At 41.2% G+C, this 20,013-nt stretch overlaps 1 long non-coding RNA gene across 1 annotated transcript; it reads right to left on the bottom strand.

Annotated features, from left to right (window-relative positions):
* Positions 1–8,907: 8,907 nt before the first annotated feature.
* LOC125746502 (uncharacterized) lies at positions 8,908–15,884 on the bottom strand. The gene is made up of 3 exons (XR_007398992.1): positions 14,318–15,884; positions 9,754–9,830; positions 8,908–9,283 (listed from the first exon to the last, which is right to left on the bottom strand). It is a non-coding gene; the product is annotated as an uncharacterized LOC125746502 (long non-coding RNA).
* Positions 15,885–20,013: the final 4,129 nt, after the last annotated feature.

Genomic DNA, 20,013 nt, shown 5'->3' with positions numbered 1-20,013 from the left:
CATGTTGCCTGAATATTTTTGAGGGCGGGCATATCAGATTCTGTCAGAATAAGTTATAATTACTAATAATTTAAAAAATTATCTTTCTTATGCTTTTGCAGTGGCTGCTGTTTTATCTAGAATCCATTTCACCTGGGTCTGTATCACAAAATAAGCCAGATTTCAGGTAGTCTGGGTTAAATGTGAGTCAGTGTAATCTGTAAGTGGATTACCAGCTTCCTGACAAACAGGAAGCAAAACGTAAAGCTGGGCCTCTAGCTGACCCCCCCCCTGGGTCCCCCCAGCTCTGGTTTTTCTCTCCTATCCTGTTTTTACTTTACACAAATGACTATACCTCTGTACCCATGTCCAGCAAAATCTTACAGTTTGCAGACAACACAGCCATGAGAACTATGACACCTCCTAACGCAGATAAGAGGACTGTCTTGCTCCATGGTGCGCCAGCAACCACCTGGAACTCAATGTGCTCAAGACAGTGGAAATGAAAGAAGACCTTCCTTCACAAAACCCTTGCATGCCTTTAGCTGGATATTAATGGCCAGGTCGTTTCTATGATCGAATCATTCAAAATGGAACCACCATCACCAACACACTGAAATGGGATATGCAAGGCACCCCCATCACCAGAACAGTCCAGGAGAGGTCATACACAAACTCAAGAAGCTCAACATCTCTCAACGCATTCTGCTGAAGTTCTACTCCGCCATCATTGAGAGTGTCATGATATCCTCCATCACCTGTTGGTTTCCTACTGCCTCCGTCCTCTCCAAAACCAGGTTACAACGTGTGGTCCACTCATCTGAGAAAATCACAGGCTATCAGCTGCCAACACTAGAACCTGTTCACTGCCAGAGCAAAGAAGAGAGGTGGGAAGATCACAGCAGATTCCACCCACCCAGACAGTCAGCTCTTTGCCAAATTGCCATCACAGAGATGCTCAAGTGCATCATGACCTGGACTTCACGCCACCTCCACAGCTTCTTCCCTATAGCCGTCTAGCTCCTAAATAAACTCACCTGGTACCTCATTAATCCATGAGCCAGGTGTGATCCACTCACCCAGGGACAATTCCCCAATTATCCATCATCTTACCTTCATAATATACATTCAATATCCTTCAACTTGCACTACAATGATACTTACCCTAGTTCTAGTATTTAATTTATTGTCTTAAGACATCTTGCACTATATCTTCTGTAAATTTGTGCACTATTATTGGTATTCCTGTTTTCTGCACATATTGTTCTGTGAAATGTCCCCCCCGCTTGTCTAGTCCTGTCCCTCAGGTTTGGCACTAGGCCACAAATGACTTTAGTATGTTCACACATACAGGCAGCAAAGCAAGTTCTGAATTAGGGATTAAGATGATACTTCAGGCTAGTTTAAAGTGGGTAGTGTTGCTGGAAATCCTTAAAATTCTCATGGGATCATTGCACAACACCTGGGGTGTATAATACTGAGTAGTGCTTTAAGTCATCATGGAAATTCATTGCAGACTGTACTCTAATATGATACTGATGAAAGATGTAATTTTCTTGGTTTCTTCCCCTGAGCAGAAGGCTTCATACTCTTTTTTCCCCTCTGTTCCCTGTTAATGAAACAGTCCTGAAGATGGCCTGCTGGGAGGCAGTTCCTGTCTCCTGCATAGTGCACACTGCTTCATGCAGTAATAGGCTCTTCCTCATCCCAACTGACCAAAATGTCATAAATGTAATAACATCATTGCCCACCCCTCTTTGGTTTTCATAAATCTCACTGAGGACTTGTGAAACCCCAAAAGTAAATTATAATTGCTGGTGTCCATTTTTTTTTTCATTTACTGCTATGCATGGTGGCTGTTATTATCTACATAATGTTTCTTTTATAATCCAGAACTCAGCCCCACCAAGATGCAGTAGTGGATCCTTAAGAGTGTGAATTAACATTTCCTCAAACATCAATCAACTGACAGAATTCCTCCAGAAGTGAAACCTGTTGTCTGTTAACTGAGGTTAGATTTTAGATTTTATAATGTGGTGAGGCTCAAATGACATGTAAAACCATCGTAATGAAAGAGGGTGTACTTATATCATCGCCGAAAACCTCATTTCTATGTAATTAAATGATTGTATTCTTGCACCTTAAAGCAAAAATCCCCAGACAAAGGAGACCTGAAATGTAGAGAAGACAACTTGAAACTCAAAGTGTCTGACATTACATCTTTGTGTGAATTAAAATAATATCACACTTTTTTCCCTACACCTGAACTGGATGCCGGTTTTCCCAGTAATGAGGTACCCTTGTCACATTCCATATTTTTCATGTAGATTAGGATTTATTTTCGGTAAGTTCACTGTCTATGTTTTGGACAGTGTGTGTGCTGGCATAGTGGCACATTTTAAAATCCTCCAGTACATTTTATATATACACATATTTTTTTCTGTCGGAAGTCTTTGGATACAAGTCAATGCCAGCTGAGGTTTGGCCATCAGTCTTCGTGCTTATTGGCTGGCTTCTCTAGGCTTCTCACGCACTTTAGTGTCTTTTTAGAAAGACCATAAAACTCCTATTCAGGATGACTGTCGTGAGACGGGGGTAGATTAGACGACCTGACACTGATTTGGAAGGATTGGGTGGTCGTTTGTGCTAGGTACTGTACAGCAGTGATAATGTCAGTGACCGACGCAATTGTGCTTTCAGTAGAGCACTGTGGCAGACGTACTGTGAGCTGGACAGCATGTGGCTCACTGGGCTGTGTCTGTAATCACAAGGGTCACCGGTTCAAACCTGGCCTCAGCACGTCTGCGGGTCCTTGAGTGAGGCTCTTAATCCCCGGCTCCCTGGACACCGCTACGGGTGGCAGCTCTTGGTGGACAACTGATTCTTCAAAGAGTAAGTTGAGGGTGGTGTAAAGACAATTTCCCCACAGAGGTTAATAAAGTATCAATTCTTATTATTAATAAACAGTTTAGGCTGCTTCAGCTGGGTCTCTGTCATCATACCACTGGTCAGACTGGACAACTCCTAGACTGTTACTCAGACATGGAACGTTTGCTTTGAGTGACACCTCCACAATCCAAAGAATCTTTATTGATGAGCCCTAAGAAACAGAGGGTCCTGATATTGGTGCTGCACACTCCAGTGGAAGGTGAGGTGTAAAAGTCATCCATTTTACTACATGATAATTTTCAGAACTGAACCCTTTGTTGCTGCAGCTGCTAAGATGGTACGTACGCTAGGAGGCTAAGAAGTGAACACTATGAATTTCTTTGATTGAAATTACACACACTCTGCTCACGGCATCCACACAGTTACCTATGACTTTTGGCTCAAGCAGATCTTCTTATGAGAACACTGTGCGTGTATTGGGGCACAAAGTAATCAGTCGTACATGGTCTGGGAGAAGTTCTCCACATGTATATGCACTGGGCTACTCTGAAAGACAGCTAGGGGTGTTTATCGGTAAAATGCTGTTTCCCATCCCCCATCGGAAGTGTCATTAAGGAAATGACAGACCTAGATCTTGTCTTTTTTTCCATCTTTCTGATGGTTACTCTTGGCAACCAGTGGGTGATGTTCCATTATTAGCTGAAGTAGTCCTTTGAGGGCTGAACCTATTTCATTTCATTTTGCTCCAGTTGGCCTGCTGTGCTGGGGTCTGGTTCCACCCACCAGGCTGTATAAGCAAAGCCTGCTGTCTCTCAGGGATGAAAATTAGTTCAGATTTTTTTTTTCTTTTATTGAAGTCACCCAGGGCAGTTAAGTGGCTTCCTTCAGAAACAGGACAGGTGTAGACCACACCCTCTGCCTCCCCTCAGAGGCGAAGGAAGAATCCAGCAACACTCCCAACAACTCCCTTCTACCCCGACTGGTCTATCTCTTCTCCACTGTGGCAGGAGAAGATCTCTCAGACCTTGAATTCTCTCTTTCATTGTCCCTCGTAAATTTCACGAAGTTGCCGTTCTGAACATACCTTGGCTTTATAGTCCTTGCTTATTTATTTAGCCCTCATGTTGATTTCTTGCAAAGAATCTGAACTGTTTTATGGCTACTAGTATTTTACTTTGACATGATGCGACTCGAGGAGCCCCTTTCTTCCTCTGCAGGAGCACATGAAGTACCCTAACTTCTGTTATTCTTCATTCTCTATCTGCACTCTGCAATAGTTTTTTTTCCCCAGTTTTTACAGTGGGAAATAAATTTTATTAAAAAATCTCAGTACACTGTTATAGGGTATAGCAAGCAATGTCCCCCGAGAGCAAAACATTAAGCCGACTGATTATAAAATCAATCCACCGCTTTGTAAAGAGTCTCGATGAGGCACTTGTACTGTATGAGCTTCTGTGATCTTGTGTGCTGGTCACATTTTTGCAGTGAAATCTCAAAAAAAATCTTTTTTGTCTCACCCAGACTACAGACTGTCCCCTCCAAAACTAGTGCATATTTTCTTTGAATTTTCTCTATGTGGTAAAAGTAATTTTCTTCCAGACCATGGTTGGCATTTAAACTTCCCCATACCAATCAGTCCCTTATTTTCCAAAAAGCTACATTGTACTTATGGCTTCTCTCGACCCTTATTTCAGGCCAGTTTTGGTCCTTTGCTGCTCCTGAAGGACCATACTGGTGGAGTCTAGGGCATATCAGTCCCACCTGTAAGCTGGAATGATATTATTTCTGCTACATTTAGGTGCACAGAAGTGTGGGAACTGGTTCTGGCTCATTTAGTCCAGTCAAATATTTCTTTTCATCACTTTTGCTGCCCCCACAGTGCTCACCTTTGGCTTTTTTCTCTCTATCCATCACCCCGTGCTTCTCAGAACAGCCTATTGCTGAAAAAGTCACCAATCCTTTCTTAGGGCTTGTAGCAGTCATGGGTCCTGCCTTTATATTAAATGTTATGACACTAATTGGCTGAATATAAGTTTGCTGCAGGGGTTAAATCAGACTCAGAGAGGAGTGGGGGGGCCTGTGAGGTACAGAGCAGGGACAATGGTACTGAATAAGCTACTCTTTACATTTGTGTATTAGTTATCATAAATCATTTTTATGTGATATTGACACTGTACATATCACATGGTTAAACGGGATTTGAATTTTTTAAAACATAACATATAAATGTAAACATGCACCAAAATGGCTTATCACTACAAGTAATATTCCTGCCTATTCACACATTCGGACATTAAAATACAAAGATATCCACGGATTGCTTCTTACATCTTATCTCTAGCACCATCTAGTTATTGTGACGTTTTGAGCAGTGAGTCTCTGCAGGATGGAGTGGTGGGCGTGTCCAATGGTAGGCCGGTCTAAATGCAGGCGTGTTAAAATGGCGCGTCAAAATGCAGGTGTGTCAAAAGGTGAATGTGTTGAAAGGCGGCGTGTGCGATAGAGCAGGTGCGCCAGAAGGGTATTTCTATTGGTCAAAAAAGGTGTCAATGAGACCAGACATTCACTAGATTTATACTGTAGGTCAGGCAATGACTATGATTATCAGATATCTATAATTAAATACTTGCTTCATAAGTATTCATATAGGACAAGACATTTCCTGTGCTTATTTACATTGACCACCATACTTTCAGAAGTGCAAAGGAAATTATGTATGTGGTTCCAACTATTCCGCCACACTCTCTTCCTGTCGACATGCCCGCTAACCTTTTAGCTTGCCCACCACCCCAGCCTGAAGAGACCTAAGCTGACAGGAATCAACGTGTCATGCAGGATTATCGCATTCATTTAAGAAATGAATGTTTGATGAGAGCTACTAATGAAAATTAACATTAAAGTTGATTTAGTGGAAAACTGACTTTTTATTAAACCATTCACTTGGAATCTAAATTGTTGGATATTGGAAAAGGTAAACAAGGCCGAGCTGCACTCCAGAAAGGTGCGATTTGGACAGGAGGAGGCAGAGCTGGGGTTTATCTAGATTTGAACCCTGGTTGGCTGTGGGTTGTGTGTGTGTGTTGTGTATGTTACACTGAAACCTGTGAAATTACTACATGAGTGTAACATGTGAGGAGTGGGGGGGGCAGTTTATGTGAACAGCGTACTTTCACACAGATGAATGTTGTTGAAACCAGAACTCAAATCAGGTGAGTTAAGGTGCTTGAAGAAGATTAGTGTAATGAAGTATAACAGAAGCATGGAAATGAGGCAGGGAGCCACGGGGGGTTGGGTGCTGAAACTGCCGCTTTTTCACTCAGTATTTGACAAGAAGGAGCTTATTCCACATTGACGGACTTTCTGCAGCCACCTGTCTATGTTTGGATTGCAGAGGGCGTCGGATAAGACCGATCAATTATTAGGATTATTTAGCGAAAGGCAGGCTTCAAATTAAACACAACATAATATCCGCTACAGGGGTGGCATGGGGGCTCAGTGGGCACCAGTGGGTGGGTATGTGTGGGTGTGTGCATGTGTGTGTGTCTATGCGTGGGTGTGTGCATGTGTGTGTGTCTATGCGTATCTGTGTGTGTATCTGTCTAGATTAGGCTTATATTTCATTGTGGGAACCAAATGCCCCCCACAATATAATAAAATATTGGGTTTTTTTTACATTGAGGTTAAGGTTAGGGTTGGGTAGGGGTTAAGGTCATCATGTTGGGATTAGAGTTTTCCCCATAGAAGTGAATGGAGAGTCCCCACAAAAATATACAGTAATTACAAACCTGTGTGTGTGTGTGTGTGTGTGTGTGTGTGAGCCCTAATATAAACTCTATTTAAGGGTTTGCCCTTTGCTGCCAGGATAAGCAATTAAAAGCTGGATGAAAACATTAATTCAAACAGGCCAGTGTTGCACAGTAATTGTGAAAATAATGGAGCACATAACTAGTTGTAGAAGTTACAATTTGCATCAAAAAGTAGCTAAATTAAATTGCATGTGATAGTCAGAAATGACTGCATGAAACAGGGGTTTTAGAACTGTCACTGCCCTGTGAACTGTGTACAGTCCTCTGTGTGCTTGCAGTGAATTACTGTGGAATTCCAAGCATGTAGCTGCAGGAACCCTATTGTTTTTATATCTTGTTTTCCTGCAGCAATGCTGCTGACGGGTGACAAAGGGGTGAGTTTCCAGCCTTATAAGTCAGTTTGTCAAAACAGCTTTTTACAGCAGTGCCACACGATGCTATATGTCCGCCCAAACTGACACGCACGCACTGAATTGTGGGTATGACTGAGGTGCCGGAGACACAAAGGGCACTGAGACCTTGGTGGTGTTTGATGAAAATGCATGGAAATGTAACCTTGGGGAAAAAATCCAGAACAGAAATGAAGAGTTGAAATGTATATTCAGGTAATCCGAACAAGGATAAATGCTTGTCTTTTCATTAAGAAAAAAATGATAATTTAATTATCAGTTTTCTGAGGTCTGAAACGATGGGTTGCTTCTTGACAATATTGCTTTCATGGAATTCCTTGCGGAGGCTTCCTGAAAGTGACTCACCCCTTCTTGAGATTGATTTAACGTTGCTCATATGAGTTATGGAGCAGTTATAGAACAGATTTCCGTTGGATGATTATTCCTGTTAGGTGTAGCATCCTGTTTTCAATCATGTCGAATCACTTCACAGGAACCAGCAATGGTTCACTCGGCTGGCCGCCTTCCATGTTTCCCCTGAAGATCTGGCCGCACCCTGAGCCATCTTCTCGTGGACCAACCTTCACCCTGCAGTCCACATGCTGTCAGATCTTTCCCCAGCAATGCGCACGTTGTGGTGGATGAAATGTTTCTTTATCCCGTGTGTGTGTGTTAATACTGCACAGAAGCACTGAGGCGTCACAATGTGTGAAATAAATCTATTGAAGCTTTGTGTCGCAGGTGTTGCATTGACTGAGAGTGAGAGGAGCCGCGTCTGGCAACAGATGGAGCCCAATGTTTTGGCTCTGAGTGAGAAGATAGACAAGATCAAGGTGAATGACTGCATCCCGACTCCCAGATACAGATGTTCACAGGAGCTGTGCTTTCAGATAATGGTGATAGATTTCTTGCCAATAAAGTTGATGTTACATAAAAATCTAAAAAGGTAGCTCAATGCATGAAAACTAAACTGCATACACAGAACGAGCAACATAAAGATCATTCTCCAAATCTCAACAACATTTAAAAGGAAAGCTGCTTAGTTTCTTCTTCTTCTCGATTTAAAGTGAACGTGTTTATCTGAAATAACATCACCTTATATTTCACACAAGCTGAAGCTGAAGCATGGACCTGTCATCTGTCTTTGCTTACTGTAAATCCACCATTAAGACAGAGATTTGCGCCCCGAATTAAGCATATTCACTTTCATATACTCAAACACAAATTTGAAGCTAAATCCAAGTATCTTCAGATTCAGTTTCTTTCCTTTTGCCCATGAACAAAATGAGACTTATTTTTTTGTTCTCGACTTCTAATATTCCTGCCTCTATGCAGCTGTGCTCTCGGTGGTACAGCAAGTCATTTTCATTGTTCTGCTCGTTTTTCATTCTGTACGGTGGTGCTAACAGACCAGGTGATTGGAGGGACCGGTGCTGGAAGACGTGTGTTATGCCATGGCTGGGCCATGTGTCCCACATGTGAGCTACTGCATCCCAGAAACCGACATGTCAATAGCTCCTCTACACCCCCAGGATAGGGCTGATCTGGGAAATTCATCCGTTAATTATCACATTGACACAACAGCACAATACATTACAAATACATTTAAAAAGCAGTGTTACAGTATCAGTGATTTGGGCAAGGTAACTGTACAACCTAATGGATTGTTTGGGATCTTTTCTACTTGTCCTGATTTTTATTAGGTTTGTTGGAGGAAGTAAATGTGTTACAGTGTGACAGAAACCCCATTATGTTTTGGGGGACAATAGCCTTAATTCCCAACAAGAAGTACTAAACATTTACTACTGCATGGAATAAATACTGCAGTCATTTTTTGTTGTGCAATTCCACTGTGGTTTATTAATCCAGTATCATACTTTAGCCATATTCTTTTTTATAGCTATAGTTACATAATGGCTAGAATAGGTGTTTTTTAACATAAAGAATTACGGCACATTAATTTATCCCTTGTCTAAGTTTTACATTCTACACATACAGGGCACCATGTGAACTGCTTCTCTAAAGTTCATCTTACTACAAATCTGTGTTCAATCCAGGAAAACTTCAACGTAAGCTTCAGTGCATCTGCCACAGGGCTGATCCAAATAAGAGTGTGGATTGGTATCCTAAAGTCAGCCGGAACTGGAGAGGGCTCTTTAGCTGGCATCAATCCAGGTGATAGCCAGCTGATGGTAGATTTATGAACTTTCACTTCACTTACTGATATGGACAAAGCAGAACAGAAATGTCAGTTTTTAAGTAATCGGTTTAAGTGTTTGTTTGCAAAAGCAAACAAGATTCCATAGGCGACACAAGCCACATTTTGAAATATAACTTTATAATATCATTTAATTGACCTTCAAACAGGATTTTCATCTGACCAGTAGGGGGTGCACGCCCTGCACCCCTGTTAAATTCGCCGATGAAAGATACACTGTACTAATCTAATGTATTACGCAATAAGAATAAAAAACTGTTATGCCAGAACATTCCACGGGAGGGCAGCAGCAAACTGAAATACAAATTATTACTCAAGCAGAATGGTGTTCCACAGTTTAGGCCACAAGATTGAATATCATTTCAATATTTTTTAAATTGGCCTGCTTGTTAAATGGGGCCCACTGAGTCCTTGTGAGCTGCTGCTCATTGAAGACAGGGCAGTGTTTTGGCTTCAGGACCTGGGTCTTCACCTGATCTGGGTCTCTTTCCAGGATCCTCTTTGTCTTATTTGTTGAAAATGGGTCAAATGGGCTGGACAAAACTGCAACTATATAGACAAACAAAATAGACAGTCTTATTATATTTTTCAATAAAAAAAAATTTTTTAAAATTCTTCAAATTATTTTCATTTGAAATGCAGTTTTAGCTACTGTAGTTCTCAGTGTGGTTTTATTTGTTTTTATTTTAAATATATATCTGTTTTTATTTAGTTTAGTTATAGTTTAAGTTTTAGTAATATTGTTTCTAAGGATAGACAAAGTTGTAGAGCTATTTTACATGTCTGACCATTAGAGGATCCCACATGAATACACAGTGAACATTATGTACTAATGTCCTCAAAATGGACAAAATACGTTCTCAGTATTATGAGTCGTCATATAAAGGTTATATATTGGACAATGTTTCCTTAAATTATTTCTATTGAGGACAGTTAAATTATTATTTTAGCTAAATACTATTTTAAAAGTGTAACAGAATGTATTTAATGTTTGATTTTATTTAATTTAATTTTCAGAAGCAATATTTATAGAGTTTTTTATTTGATTTTCATATCTTTTATTTCAGATTATGAAAATGTTTTTTTTTCTCCATAGTTTTAGTTTTTATTAAGGCTGATAACTCTGAGGTTGAGAGCTTTGGTCTTGTATAACTAGACCTGTTATCTGAATGATGCTAAACCTCAATCAACTGTGGGCAGATTCTGCATGTCACGGGCACCTGGCGACCATGCAGGCAAACAGTGATTTTTACGTACTTGGGCAACTGTCATAATCTTCAGGGTTGATCCAGTTAATCACAGGTTTCAGTACACGGTTCTGACATATGTTAAGCTAAGAGGAACTCATGTGGACACATTAAAGACTCAGACACAACGTAAACATGCGAGTAATGTACAGTACATGTGTTCATCAGATGGTGTCACACTGAGGGCTGTGACAATGCAGCTGGACAAGAAGAGAAGGGCATGATGTGGGGCGTGATGGTATATTTGTTTCGTAAGGACAAACAGTTTGTGTTTGCCTGCACAAAAGAGCAAAGTGCTATTAAACTGGTTGGCAAATACTAATATCAATTGGCTCCACTGGGATCCTGCATACGGACAGACTCAGAAACTAAATCCAGTCTTCAGTGTCACAGCATGCTCCCGCACAGCAGAAGAAAGACAGAAATGAAATCCATGCTTGGTTACAAAATACACACGGCAGCAAATATCCTCAAGGCAGAACTGAGAGGTTCGCTTCCTCACTTTCATACTGTGCCTGAAAAACAAGTGTCATGTTCTAAATCACAGCTATCAGCAGTTTCATTGTACATTGGGTGTGGAGACACTGGTTCTGAAATGCCAGGGGAACACAGTGATCTTGGGAACAGTGCATCTGGAGTGTGTTTGTGCCTTGTGTTACAGTCCTGAAAAAAACTTAACAACAAAAGGTCACTGGCTTACGTCCCAGTGGAAGACCAAACTATACTCTATGCCCTAGAATATGACACCCTGTGTTTTGTAGGTTAAGTGCTTATGTACAGATGCAACATAGTTAAGTCCAAATGTGCTTGCTTTGAGAGCATAACACTTGTTTTATTCATGGTCTAGTGGATTGATGAAACATGCATGGGCTTGACTTGTTTAAGAAGCTCAATATTGTAATGCAGTACTTACTGTAACCTGCTTATAGTTGAAGTCAAACATAACTGTGTGAAACTTGTATGGGCTTGCCTTGTTCCAGAAGCTCAGAATTGCAATGCAAAGAACCGGGGGTTTATCTGTTCCTGGGAAAAGGAGATTGACTTCATTTTCCAAACAGCAGGCACTCAACTATACTTTGGGGGGAGGGTCAGTGGTAAGTAATGTTGCCTCACATCTCTGGGACCAGCATTTGTGTATCCACCTGGGATCTTCCTGTGTTGTTGTGGGGTTTCCTCTGGGTACTCTGGTTTCCCCCATGGTCCAAAAACATGAGTTACAGATTTGTTCTTAGGTATGCTTGTGTGAGTGTTGCACTGCAATAGGTTGTGCCCCATCCTGGGTTATTCCCTACCTTATGCCAGTGGCCTCCAGCATACGCTGTAGACCCCCAGTGACCCAGAATAGGACAATTGGATGCAGAAAATGGATGGATGGAATGCACGCCATGTTTGCATCTAGCCAATCCCAAAGGGACTTCAAACATCACATAAATTATGAGATTTGCAGTTTGTATGAAATTAATGTGAAGTTGTAGATTGTGGTGGTCCCATTCAGATTCCACAACACTGCAATGTTCATCTTTCTGGGTGCTAGGTGAAACTTAAACTAGTCAGAAACCTTCCCCCATGGCTTCGAGTGGTTTGGCCTGCCAATAAAACAGGATTCCTTAAAGGAGCAGCTGCCAGCATGTTGCGTTAAGTCTGCTTCCTTTACTGTGCCTCCTTACAGTCAGCTCTCTGACGTTACTATTATATGAAAGTACGCTGCAATTATATCAGCAAAACTCAACTGACCACAAGAAAATGCTAGACTCAGCTGGCCGTTATGGCCAGGAAGGACAGGAATACAAGTAGCGCTCCAGTGGACCTGCCAGGGATTTATTAACAGAACAGAAGAAAAAGGGGGAAACAGGAAACAAGGGGACTGCGAGGGGCCAAAAACTAAACTGAGGTAGGAGCAGCGTCAGGATCACCAAGGGTAGGTAGGAATATAGAGAGCTACAATAACTAACACAGTGTAACTTTAATTAATAATCACACAGCGACACAGGGAAACAGCCACAATGAACCACTCAGGAAGAGAACAAGAATGAACACTTAAATATACCTCTTAACAAGACACGACACAGGATAGGTAAGACCCATAACCAAATCAATCACTAAGGCCACACAAGGTACAAGTGAAGTAAATTACAATTAACAAACACTAGTGACTAGGAAACAGTAACAACACAGAAGGGCATCAACACTAAAAGATATCAAGAAAAGGACCGGGGCAGGAACCTCGCCAAACAAGACCAATCCCATGATTCATTGCTCCCCAATGAATGGGAGGCAAATTGGCATGACCGGCCTAACCAAGACCACAAGTATGATCTTTGCATTCTTGGCAGTGAAAAGCCCCCATAATATAACCATATAGACACCAGGGGATAAATTAATACCAAGATATATCATAAAGGTGAGGCAGACCTCAGGCCAGGTCATGTCAGCCTCTGAGTCACATCCTCAACCCATCAAGTTACATGGCAGCTTGGGGAGCAGACTAGGGGAATATCGAACAGGATGGTCAGCGGGAACTGCTGGGCAAACAGGGAAAAGACACATGGCACAGAGCCAGACGGACACTGACCCTGACTCTGGGCGACGAGGGGGAGACCACCTCCGAGGAGATAAAGCTCAGGCTTCTGTCTACAGCACCATACAAATCCTGAACTGTGCCCCACCGACTTGCTGTGACTCAAGAGAGCTGGGATATTCTAGATGCTTCTTATATCAGTAACCTGATGATAGATGCTTTAATATAAAAAAGTTCTGCTATTTTCCTGTCATGTTGAACAGTCTGGTAAAGTAAACCACCTGAAACTGCATCAGACTGTTGTGCCAGAGAAGCATTAAGGAACACTAACAAGCTCTGACTGGACTGCTCACACTCTGGTGTCAACCACAAGCAACACTTCTTCTGAGCTGCCTTTCCATTACGGCTAAACATGTACTAATGTCCATCATTGCTTCCCAATGCAGAATCACTGTGTCTATCTACATTTTCTCTGTGGCTTCATTTGCAGGTTTCAATAAAAACCTTATACGATTACAGACGCTCCTCTACTTGCGAACGAGATACGTTCTGAGCGGCCGTTCGCAACTTGAAATGTTCGTAAGTCGTTATTCAACATCATTTTAAGGGTATACTTAAGTACAAAGAACTAGGATGCTGGGAGTACGCACGCTACGCTGCTGTGTGGTGGGAGTAGTGGCCAGATGTCGCACTAGGCAGAACTGCCGCGAACAGGAAACGGGAGCCCAAGGAACATAATTTGGACTTACGGTCAGAGGTGGGTAGAGTAGCCAAAAATTGTACTCAAGTAAGAGTATAGTTACTTTAGAATAATATGACTCAAGTAAAAGTACTCATCCAAATAATTACTTGAGTAAGAGTAAGAAAGTACTTAGTGAAAAAAACTACTCAAGTATTGAGTAACTTATTGAGTAACTTTTGATTTATTGTTTCAGAGCATGAATGTAGTCAAATAGACAAAAACAAAATAGCAATGCAAATTCTTTAAAACAATAATAAATAACATTTTCACAAAATGACAAAATATTAACAAACCTGAATTAAGGCAAATTCAACCACAGGAAATGCTAATAACATCGTAACAATAACAATAGGCTCAGCAGGCAGAGATTATACGGAGGAACAGGCTGTGCATTGTGTGTGTATGTATGTGTGTCTGTCTGTGTGGCTGCAGTGTGACAATTTACTCAAAAGCAATGTACATTTGACAGTTATTTATGACGTTATTACGTTATAAAATCCACAGCCAAAACACATATACTACAACATACCGCAACGTGCTTCCTCAAGTTCGAAGTCGAGTTCTTGTAGGTTGAAATGTCGACACGCTTAGGCAGACACGTAAGACAGCGCATGACATAGCTGTTCTGTTTTATAGTCTGTAATGAAAACATTGATCGAATGTGAGGCCAGGAGTGTTCTGCTTCTTCTGGTTCAAAATCACACGCCGTTGTTTGCGCCATTGTATTCTCCTTTCAGTCACTGCTCTGTGCAGCGCCGCGTAAATTTTGTGTGGTCATGTGACTGTATGGCTCCATTTGATTGGCGAAAAAGAATCATGTGACAGAACCCTTGGACTAGTATGACAAAAAAAAATCACCTGTGTAGCGAATAACAGATTATTAAAATGAAAGTAGCGAATAGCGAGCAACATATGTCTTAGAATAACGGAGTAAAAGTACCGTTTCTTCTTGAAATTTCTTACTCAAGTAAGAGTAAAAGTATCATGCATTAAAACTACTCTTACAAGTACAATTTTTCCAAAAAGTTACTTAAGTAAATGTAACGGAGTAAATGTAACGCGTTACTACCCACCTCTGCGTACGGTCCTCTTCGTTCGTATGTATGAAAGTTCGTAAGTAGAGGAGCATCTGTATATAGAGTATACTATTTGTTTTTATCATATGATGTTTGTTATTATTATATACTGCAGCTGTTATGTTACAGATTTTGTGCTTTGCTGCTTCAGCATTTTTAGATTTTCTTTATGTGTTTCTATGGTTTTCTGAAGAAGAAGTTGCCCTTCGTTGGTTTCTTTTGGACGTTTTCATACCATTCTTTATTCATGGCAATGTTTTTGGGCAGAACTGTGAGTGAGCCCACTCCCTTAGATGAGAAGCAACCCCAGACATGGATGGTCTCTGGATGCTTGAATAAATGCATTTTGAATGCATTATGAAGGTGGACTGAATGTTTTATGCCTGTATAATGAATGCATTATGAAGGTGGACTGAATGTTTTATGCCTGTATAATGAATGCATTATGAAGGTGGACTGAATGTTTTATGCCTGTATAATGAATGCATTATGAAGGTGCAGTTAATATAAAGCATCACCTTTTATTGTTCTGTTCTGCTGTTTTTTTGAAAGTGGAAACCATTCTTCCTAACTACCAATTATGTGTATGCTTCACAAAGTAAGCATTTTGTAATAATAAGAGTACATTGTTACAGCATAAGAAGACTAAACCTTAAAGGCAGAAATGGTGTGGACAGTTAATATCTGACTCACACTGCGCTCGCTTAATGACTTAATGAGGCCGGTGACCTGACCTTAGCAGGAGAAGTTTCAGTTTGGGAGGATCTGGATTAAGATTAAGATTAAGATGCACTTTATTGAACCCGGTGGAAATTTTGGTACAGCAGCAAGAACATAGTGTAGAGACAAACAAACATATAATGCCATACAGACAAGGTACAAAGACAGCACCAGTAATACAAACAAAGTAAAGGTGGTGCCAACAGATTTAAGAAGTACACTGAACACAAAGAGAATATTCTGAAAAATAAAACCGAATAAGAAACAGGAAAAAATATTTAAAGATAACAATAATTTAAAAGTAATAAATTAGCTATGTTATACAGTATGTGCAACTAATGAACATGTATCACCAGACTTTCACTATAATGATCAGATATCACTAGACTTTCATTATAATGAACAGATATCAGCGCACTTTTACTATAGAAATTGTTTCACTGCATGTAACACTGTTTCAGTTTCATGCGCTGTTTGATGTCGTTTTCCATGACCAAAGAGCAAATTAGTGCAGTTCAGGCTGGACCAGTGTGTATGTTTTTTTCCTGGATTTTTCTTGAATTGCGTCAAACCTTAAAGTATCGACTCACTGCATCATTTAAGTCAGTGTATGTGTTTCTTTGCAAATGGGACATAAGCCCGATGACTTGAAAAAAAATGGCTTTATATCTGTTATAAATGGTTAATATGTAGTGTGGTACAGTCATATTTGCAAGAGTAAAGTTCATATTTTAAACAACATCAATCTGCAATTTCATTTCTAAGGGTTTATATGTCAGGGCATAAATGGCAATCATCTGGTCCCCAGCAGCCTTTGCGATTAGGCAAATCTAGCCTCAGACAAGACTGTATCTCGTATCACTATTTCAATATTCATTTAAGAAAATGTCAGCCAAAACGCAAAAGCTATGTGGGAAAAGTGTGCTTCCATATGGAATTAAAAAGCTAATTAGCAGTCAGGCACTGCTTATCAAATGTAATACATTATTTGATCATTAGGAAGTGTGACCACTTGTATTTAAGCAGAACTTTTGACATTTTGCTGAAGCATTCAGGTTTGTGTCAAAACCATGTTAAGGAAAAGACATAGATGATGATCTTGGAACAGCAATTGTTGCTGCTCATCTCGGAAGGATTATTTGGAAATAATTTTATAATAATTTCTGTCGGTCACGATCGCTGGATGCGAGAGCGGGTAATCGCTCAGGCAGGCAGGCCAGGACCAGGCAGATAGGCGAAATACAGGGAAATACTGGGATTTATTTCGGGTACGGGACTAGGAGACATCAGACATCGACCAACATCAATGACGGACCCGGGACACAGGCAAGACTTGGACTCAAATAGACAGGACAGATCAAAATAACTAGACACAGCTGAGTACGATCAGGGAAGCACACGTGGATAATCAGGGGGTCGTGGCACACAACGAGGATCGTACGAGCGGAGCATGACACTCATTATACAGTGAAGAGTTTTCACAATGGAGAACACTAAAGACTATTGCGAGTCCTCTATTGCCACCAAACAAGAATAGATTTCATGGACAGATAGCCTGGAGAAAATCTACACATCTTTCTCAATTATTGGCATATATTGTTCTTCATTTTCTCCAGAAACATGGCAGCCCAGCTTAGGTTTTCAGTGTTGCATCTGAACAAATACAAGATTTCTGAAACGGATGTTTGTGAAGTCTGAATTAAATGTGGTGTCATATTTATTAGTTATTAACTTGAAATAGAAGCATTAAAATACACCCACAACAATGCAACATATATGTGAGGCTCTGGATGGATTGCAGTGAATAAATTGCCATGAACTGTTTTTAAAATATTTTTGATAGAAAGTTATTTTAGGGGTATTTTCTTTGTTAAATAGAATGAATAGTCTACGCAAAACCAGAAATTCAAGCAATAGTTGAAATTCCGAGTAAATATCTCCACACAAATGAGGATGTTCTCTTTCCCATTAGGGATTGTGAAAGGATAACCAATCTTTTGTTGCTCTTAGATAACGTTTCCTCCTGCACGATTTCGACCAATGGGAAATGCCTGCGATGGGCAGCTGGTCTGCACACTGTGCCAACCGGCACTCTCTCGTCTGCCTGAGGATGCCCTTGTTCCTGGTCACACAGGAAAGGGTCTCTCTGGCTCAGCGGTGGGGCATGTAAGGGAGTCCAGCGCTGACTTTGAACCCTGCCATCTGAATCCCCGCCATGGCGCCAGCAGGCCCTACTTAATGTCCTATTGTTTGTTTCAAACTCTAAAATGGGACCCATGAGGAACCATGGTGTTCCACCCTAGAACATGAATTGGCTCAGACCAGTTCCTTGATTACGCCCCACTCTTTGGCCACTAAACAGGGTACTTTAGGTCGGTCTGGGTCAATTTAACAGAATATTCATCTGTAAATACAGAACCTGACTCGGCTACACAGTACAGGTTGTTTTTCGATAAAGTAATAAAGTTTCTCTAAGTAGCCAGGGAAGGATATGAATTTTTATATATATATATATATATTACAACTTCTTTTCCGGGACCATGATCATTGTACATTCCTGGAGCCTGTCCCAGGCTGCAAGGACTGGATGGATTGTCAGTCCATACAGTACACTGTCAGAAATAAAGTACCAATTTGTACCTTTGAAGGTATAATTCCTTGTCACTGGGGCAGAACACTCAAGGGTCTGTCAATTGTACTCTAGCTGGTAAATGTACAGTACTGCACTGTCTTAGGCAATCAATGAAAATAGTGCAGGGCTATTTATCTAGGCAGTCAGTGCACTTTTGCTCAGAACAAAAAACATAATTTAGCACTAGAACTTATGCAAATTAAGAGTAACAGTAACAACAAACAAAACTTTCTCCTGTTCATCCAAAAGTGACTGATGAACATCACTTCAGTACCCAAACCTCTCCTCAGAGGCATCTCAGGGATTTTATGTATTTATAAAAATTTCACCACCAGCTAAATTACATAATTAGTTAATTAGTTAAATAACTAAACGAGGCATTGATTAGCCAACATGGCATGCTAGTGGGTGACTTCAGCAAAAACATGGATACATTTTCATGGTTACTGCAAATACTGGGGTGATTTCAGGAGAGCTTTGGAAATAGCCGCCGTGTCATTTCAGTAAAAAAATTAAAAAGAGTCTGCTTGCTTGTCATCGCTGTCCGTCTACCACCTGATCAACATCCCTGTTAAATACAAGCACATGAAACATTGTTACTGTGGGCCAGCCAATCATCCCCCCCATCAACATGGCATGCAGGATATGGACAGGGCAAGTGGAGAAAGCGGAATGGGAAGGACACGTCTAGGAGCCGACACGCCACAGCCTGTCTGTGTGCCGCGTGGGCGTGTCCCTCCCGCATACCTGGGAGAGCCTGGTTCCCACAGGAAGCGGCCTGTGTCACCGCCACGCCTAGGGAGCAGAAACACGAGATGGGGTCTGGGAGCCATCAGCCGAACGACACCCGTTTTAATTTCCGACGATTGCTTTCACAATGGAAAACAGGAAATTGAGTTTCCAGGCGCTATGCACAGACTAAGAGGACTGACAATTTGGGCCAGCATTTAACCTTAGGAAGGCAATCGTCTTGTTTAGAATATATACTCTGCGTTGACTTTGATGGGCATCTTCCTATTGATCTGGCCCAACACAAGCCCTGTTTTGATGATCCTCTTATGTATCCTTTTCTGTCATATCGAGACTAGGCCATTCATACTCAGCTTGAAAGTACATTTCATGTATTTGTCCAACAGCAACAACAGGGACCCCCCTTCCAGTGACCCTGACATACAACACAGACCAGCATCATGGGAATGTGCACAATTTATCTCCCGCAAGATTCAAAGCTTCCTCTGTAAAGGACAACTGTCTAACTGCTTTCTGCAGACCCACTGCGTTTGTGGGTGTCTTGGGAATGTTCACTGGCACGAGTTATTGTGGGAGATGAGTGACTAATGACCTTTTTACCCCCTAGAATGTTCCTCACTGTCGCTCCAGAGCCCACAGCTGCCCTGGCTAACCTTGGGCTTGGAAAGTGTTCAGCCTCTTGTCGTCAGTCTGCTGTCAATAGCTCAGCCGCTGCCGTGGAGGAACGCGGAATAGGAATCGCACTGCGGCTCCTGAAGGGTATGCTCAAGGTTATATCCTGAATCCAGATGGAACTAATTATTCTGCTGTATTAAATGGTAGTGCATAGTGAAAGTCATTCTTTATAACAAAGAACCACTGTTATTTGCGGATGGTAATGAAAGACTTGCTGTTATCACCTTGATAGATGATGTATCATTCAGCCGTGTCCTTCATTTTTGTCCCTTACAGACATGATTTCATGTTTCAGAAGCCGTTTCCTCCATTATTGAATGACAGCTAATTTGATCACAGACAGAACTTGATCTTTTACAAGTCAGACATAAA

Source organism: Brienomyrus brachyistius, chromosome 7, assembly GCF_023856365.1.
Source record: "Brienomyrus brachyistius isolate T26 chromosome 7, BBRACH_0.4, whole genome shotgun sequence".
NCBI lineage: Eukaryota > Metazoa > Chordata > Actinopteri > Osteoglossiformes > Mormyridae > Brienomyrus > Brienomyrus brachyistius.
The sequence above is the reverse complement of the archived record's forward strand: the minus strand, read 5'-3'. Positions and strand labels throughout refer to the sequence as shown.